Below are 7,119 nucleotides of genomic sequence, written 5' to 3' on the forward strand. Positions count from 1 at the left end.
CATCGATACAAGCGGATACATAATCCATGACATCAATTACTATATATGGCTACAGAGGCATGTTAGTGTGCGTGGCCCGATCTATCGTGACAGTGATTCTGATAGTAATTAATATTTATTTAGCTAGGTTTGCAAGGTTGTAGCTTAATTGGGTTCTAATTTTAATTTGTACGGCTTCTGTGTTTAATTATTGTCATGCATGTAATTCGTGTAATGGTTGTTGGGTAACTAGAAATCTACATTCTGGTGTCGCATTGGTCTCAAAATTATTCTCAGGCTTACACGTGCCATTGGTGAAGGAATTACCAAGTTTAGGATTTTCCGGAGATGGTATGCTACTTTCTGAGGTTTAATTGAATTTCCGCGTGATGACACCGATTAATTATAGGCTGAACTGAATCTACCCACGAAAATATCTGGAATGGTGCCAAACTTTTACACAGGGTCTCATGTGCCCTAGGAATCAGAATTTTGTTTAGGTCAATGAAAAAATCTAGTGGGTCGAAGGTGTAATTCATCCTCTTTTGTCTCATTCTGCACAGAGAAAAATATCATAATAAAAAATGATCAGAAAAACCTAATATCTTGTGTGGGGCCTTAATTTGGGTATACATGCTTGCCAAAAAAAATTCGAGTCATTTCGACATAGGTAGAGTATACATACTTTATAGATGTACATGGGCCCTTTCATCGAACCATGACTATACACGTAGGTTATCAAGGTTCTGTGGTTCATATGCATTCCGGTGTTGTATTGGTCTCAAACTTTTTCTTAGGCTTGCACATGCCACGGGTGAAGGAAACACCAAGTTTAGGATTTTCTGGAAATGGTTTGCTACTTTCTGAGGTTTAATTGAATTTCTGCGCGACATCCTAGATTAATTATTGGTTGAACGGAGTCTACCCCAAAAAGATCGGGAATGGTGCCAAACTTTTATATAGACTCTCATGTGTCCTAGGGATAACAATTTTGTGGAGGTCTGAAAAAATCTATTGGATCCAAGATAAAATTCATCCTCTTTTGTCTCATTCGGTGCACAGAAAAATATAATAAATAAAAAAATGATCTGAAAAAACTAAGATCATGTGTGGGGTCTTAATTTAGGTGTAGATGCGTGAAATTTTTTTTGAAGCCATCTCGACATAGGAAAACACATGCTTCTATTGATTCAATATATAAAAGAATTATATATATATATATATATATATATATATATATATATATATATATATATATATAAACATCATTGTCGGTTACATAAAACCAGCAATGATGAGACGAAACCGACAGTGATGTTGGTTATCACTGTCGATTCATTTTGAAAACCGGCAATGATTTATAAAAAATTGTGCCCGCCCTCGAGTTCGATCTCGGGTCTCAAGTACTAGAGTTCTGAGTCTTTACCGTTGCGCTAATATAGGAGGTGTGTCAAGGCTTATTTTATTTTTTCTTTTAACCTTTTAGAGCACTTAATTATTTATCTATACCTAATAATAGAGAGGTAAAATTTCAGGCCTTTTTTTCGTCCATCCATTTTTTTATCTGTCACCCTCCAACTATCGAACAATGGAGAGTTTCTTCTGTCCAGACTTATATATATAACCCGTGCTCAGACGAGTTAGAATTGCTTTTGTCTATTTTTAAAAAAAGAGTTCTTGCCTAACGCGATACGGCGATCTGATAGCAAAACGTATTAGGTCATGTATGTGACCCAGACTCTATCTCTATTTGACTATCTATATATTCCTTGGAATTCCAATCCTGGGTCGTGTATGTGACAGGGACTCTATCTCTGTTTGACTATCTATATTCCTTGAAATTCCAATCCAAATTCAAATAGATCCCTAGATCCTAAATAACCTGAATAGAAATCCTTTCATAATCAAATAGAAAAGAATAAGATTATTAGAAATATATATCTTCTGTTAGCCCCGAGACGGCATGCAAATCACCAACGCGCATGCAAGCATGGCACGCACGCTGCCACGCGTCATGCCGACGGGACGCAGGATATATATAATCACACGGTATGCGTCAGAATGTGGGCACGACGGAACCGACGACCACTGGGGCTGGTCCCACCTAAACTGTCCGTATATCACATAGAATACATCCTCCAGGAATAAGACAAGAATCCAACTCAAAAATCCATATTTCATACATGCCTTCCACATCGGGGAATCAAGATCTCAAGATACAAATAAAATCAAAATCGAAATTCACCTGGGACTCTACACGTTGGTTGAGTCCAAATCAAAATCGAAACACCTAGGTATTTGTACGCATACATACACATAAAAAGCTTTAGAGAACAAAAAAAATCACAACAAAAAAAATCAAACCGACGACCGGATCTGTCAGCTCCCTCGTTAGCTAGAGCATCGCCCAGCAGGCATGTGCTGGCCCGGTCCGGCGCGCCGTCGAGCCGCCGCCACGCAGACGTGACCCCGGCCGCGCGTCGCCGCCATCGAGTCATGGTCTGCATCCCTAGCGGCACGGTGTTGCTGTTAAGACGAGTCCCCGGCCGCTGATGTGCGCCCCTGCCGTCGCGAGCCCCGCCGCCAAGTGTCACCACATGCTGCCTCCGCTTGCAGCGCCAGCGTAGCCGTCGTTACGCAGCCTGGCACCGTCGCCCCGCGGTCTCGACTTGGCATGAAGCAGCGTGAACACCACTGCTGCTCCATGCGTGCGCAATGAGAGACGGGATTCAGGAAGAGAGAGAGAGACGGACACGGGGACAGAGCCGCCATCATGGAAGAAAAAGAGGATGGAGGAGTGAGTCGAGTGACCCATTGAAGGTAAGTTAGGGTTTGACCTTTATATATGTTAGCTCATTGTGATCCAAAGGCCATGGTTCATCCATAGACGATCTAATGCTAGGAAACGATTGGGCGGCCACATCGTGTCGGCACAATTGAACTGGAGCACAAAATGGAGCACAATTGCATGAGAAACAAAGAAGCAGTCGTTGAAGAGCCACGTACAGAAAAAGAAACGGACGGGCCAAGGAGAAAACGAAAAGATCAGAGACACGCAAATTGAAATTCACATGTTTGAGCGAATGGAAATAAAACACATACTCAAAGTGGAGACAAAAAATGCGAACAGGACCACGAAAAATAGAAACCAAAAGAAAACGGACTCAGACAGACTCGGCCCTGATTCGATTTATTGGCTGTTTTAATTTGATTTGGACTTTGGAGTCGATTTAGAGTGTAAATATGGACGGCACAAACACGTATCATTTTTAGTCACAAAATTAGTTAGGAGAAGGCCAGTCAAAAAATAAGCATAAATTTTGGTTTAATATTTTATTAGGTAGGTATATAGATAGATTAACAATGGTGCTCATATGTTGCAGTGGAATACAATACATATTAGAATCGGACTCCGAGTAATTACTAGACTTGAGTTGTTCCAGCTTATATGAGAACAAGTCATGAGTCCAGGTATTTAGAATCAGACTATATCAATCATCGCTAGACGCTAGCTGTTCTAAATCGTATAAGCACGGGTCATATAAGTGCACATAGAAGAAACTCTTCATTATCCGGTAGTTAAGGAGAGGAGGAATAAAAAATGGTCTAAAATTTTGGTTCTTTATTATTAAGTTAGGTATAGATATACCCTTCTCCTTGTCATCATTTGCTATAAACTTTTGATAGTTTTTATCTCCGGCTCTGGATCAGGTGGAAACCATGTTCCTGTGCAAACTTTGGAAACTATCGATCTAGACCACGGGCTGCGCATCCGATGGCTAGAGATGGAGGTGGGGCTTTTTTGCACTTAAATGCCCGCCCCCAGCACTGCTAATCATGTTGTTTTGCAAATCACCCCCCAGCAAACAGGTCTGTGTCGATAGTTTGGCGTCGTTTCGTTTCTTGTCGTTTCATTTTTCCTGGGCGCCGGCGGCGGCCACGAGCTGTTCGGCGAGGCGGGCAGGACGAGGATGGTATCGCAGGCGCGCCACCACCTCCTGGATCCCGGATTCACTAGACGCCGACGTTGATTCGCTAGATGCCGACGCGAAGACGAATCAGGACGACACCCAGACTAATCTGAATCAGTTCGTACGTGAGTATCCTCCTGTTCTTACGTGAGTCCGGCATGGAGTCGTTAGCTTGTTCATGTCATACGTGAGTCTGATGCTCATCTCATACGTGAGTCTGTAGGCGGAGGAGACTCGTCAAGAGTTGCGCCGTGAGTCTGCGCCGCCGCTGCCATGGAGTCCGGCGTGCGTGACGTTGCCGTTGATGCCGTCGTCGCCGTTGATGCCGTCGTCGCCGTTGATGCCGTCATCGCCGTTGATCCCGTCTCCGTCGAGGCCGCCGCCATGGATCAGGCTGTTGATGCCGTTGTCGCCGTTGATCCTGTTTCCGCTGAGGATCATGCCGTCAACGACGCCAGAGTTGGAGCCCACCTTGAATATCCAAGCACATCACGGCCAAAATCTTTTCCAGGTACAGCAGTAAGTTCCAAAGAACATTTGAAGCCAATGGTTGGAATGATCTTTGATACACTCGCAGATGTGGAGGAATTTTACAAGTCGTATGCACATGAAGCTGGTTTCTCAGTTCGTGTTGGTCAGCACAAGAAGCAAAATGAGGAAATATTATTCAAGAGGTACTGTTGTTCAAGGGAAGGGTATAGAAAGGAGAACGTAACAAATGTTAGTGATGATTCTGGGAAAAAAAGAAAGACACATAATGTGATGGAAACCAGATGTGGTTGTGAGGCACATATTGTCGTCAAGCTTGGTAGCGACAAGAAGTATCGAATATTTTCAATGGTTGAGAAACACAGCCATGGTTTTGTGTCGCCAGATAAGAGGCATTTGCTAAGATCCAACCGTAATGTCAGTGAGAGGGCAAAGAGTGCTTTGTTCAATTGTCATAAGGCTAGCATTGGCACCTCACAGGCATATCGACTTCTCCATGTCAGTGAGGGTGGGTTTCAGAATGTTGGGTGCACACTAATGGATTTGAAAAACTATTACCGTGACCTTAGAACCAAAATCAAGGATGGAGATGCACAAATGTTTGTGGCACAACTTGAGCGAAAGAAGGAAGTAAATCCAGCCTTCTTTTATGAATTTATGGTGGATGAACAAGGACGACTTGTTCGCATATTTTGGGCAGATGCTTTATGCAGGAAAAACTATAGTGTTTTTGGTGATGTGGTTTCGGTAGATGCAACATATACCACCAACCAGTATAACATGAAATTTGTGCCATTCACTGGAGTTAATCATTACTTGCAAAGTGTTTTCCTTGGGGCAGCATTCTTAGCAGATGAAAAGATCGATTCATATGTATGGTTGTTTAACACCTTTCTTAAGGCTATGGGTGGAGTAGCACCTCATCTAATCACAACCGATGAAGATGCGAGCATGAAGGCTGCTATTGCTCAGATTCTGCCAGATACAGCTCATAGACTTTGCATGTGGCATATCATGGAAAAGGTATCTGAGAAGGTGGGGCCCTCTATAAGAAAAGATGAAAAGTTTTGGGAAAGACTAAACAAGTGTGTTTGGGGGACCGAGAATTCAGATGATTTTGTGTCACAATGGAATGCTATCATAACAGATTATGAACTCATGGGAAACGATTGGTTTTCCACTAGGTTTGCCATTCGCGACTCATGGATTCCGGTATACTTTTTGGATATACCTCTAGTAGGAATGCTTAGGACTACATCACGATCGGAGAGTGCAAATTCTTTTTTTAACCGTTTCATTCGTAGAAAGTTGACCTTTGTTGAGTTCTGGCTAAGGTTTGACACAGCTTTGGAGTGCCAGCGCCAAGAGGAATTGAAAGCTGATAATACAAGTCTTCACACCACTCCTAAATTGATGACACCATGGGCCATGGAGAAGCAATGTAGTCTGATATATACACATGAAGTTTTCAGTAAATTTCAGGAACAAATCTTAGCTGCAAGAGACCATTGCATTATTCAAGGTATTTCAGAGTGTGCAGATATAAAATGTTTCACCATCAGCAGCCAAATTGGAAAAGATCGACTTGTTCAGATGAACAAGTCGAACATGTTTGGTAGGTGCTCCTGTAAATTATGAGTCTTATGGCATCCCATGTCGTCATATCATACAAGTGCTTAGAGCCGAGAAGCAAACTGAGATACCATCGTTATATATAATGAAGCGATGGGAGAAAAGATGTAAAAGGTGTGTACTTATTTTTTCCCTCTCTGTTCACCTATATTTTCTGTTTTGTACAATAGTCTTGATCAGATCTTCAATTTTATAGGGAACTATTCTTTGATGAGGAAGGTAACCTACTAGATGAAAAGCCTAAAGATCCTATGGAGGTGGCCATGCGGAAAAAGATTTCAGATTCATGCAACAAGTTTGAAGATCTTATTCAAATGGCCAAGAGCTCTGAACAAGGGATGGACTTTTTATATTCTAGTTTATCCAACCTAGTAGAGCCTCTCCAAAAGATCATGCCTCTATGAGAGTTGAAAAACAGGATGAATATGAATCTTTCCTTGGTAGTAAAATTCCAAAAGAGGTCGATATACATTCACCAAATGATGTCAACTTGAAAGGGAGATGCAAAAGAATTAAGAAGAGCAAGGAGACGAAGGAGAAGAAGGCTGGAAGTAAGGGTAAAGGTAAACGGACGTGTCGAAAATGTAAGCAAGAAGGGGATCATGATGCACGTAATTGCCCAAACAATGTTGTTGGTTGATATTTCAATTGAACAATTTACTCTTGTGCTTCTTGTAAACACTGCAATGTACTTTGGATTTTGAGTTCACTGCAATGTACGACTGTACCATGCTCCTTTTTTTTAATTGCAGTTCGAGTGTACCTGCAATATGACCTTATGGCTGAAGCCATAGTTCAGAAGAAGAATTTAGTTAACCACTTTCTGTGAACTCCTTTTGAAATGCACAAGATACTAGTTTATTTTCAATTCTGTGACTCAACTGAACTGAACTCAACTGCATGAAAAATTGCAAAGCACTTTTGGTGAAAAAATAGACTGAAATTGCAAAGATACTAGTTTATATACTTCGTCATCTTCTCTGAGTACATTCAATTTCAAGAAGTACAGTCAGACACACTGTAGAACCTAGTGTTCATGTCAATGATA

The 7,119-nt window shown here is 41.7% G+C and overlaps 1 pseudogene; it reads left to right on the plus strand.

Moving 5' to 3' along the window:
* The first annotated feature begins 4,223 nt into the window (after positions 1 to 4,223).
* LOC136503682 (protein FAR1-RELATED SEQUENCE 5-like) lies at positions 4,224 to 6,711 on the plus strand (annotated as a pseudogene).
* The last annotated feature ends 408 nt before the right edge of the window (positions 6,712 to 7,119 follow it).

This window comes from Miscanthus floridulus, chromosome 14 (genome assembly GCF_019320115.1).
Source record: "Miscanthus floridulus cultivar M001 chromosome 14, ASM1932011v1, whole genome shotgun sequence".
Taxonomy (NCBI): Eukaryota; Viridiplantae; Streptophyta; class Magnoliopsida; order Poales; family Poaceae; genus Miscanthus; species Miscanthus floridulus.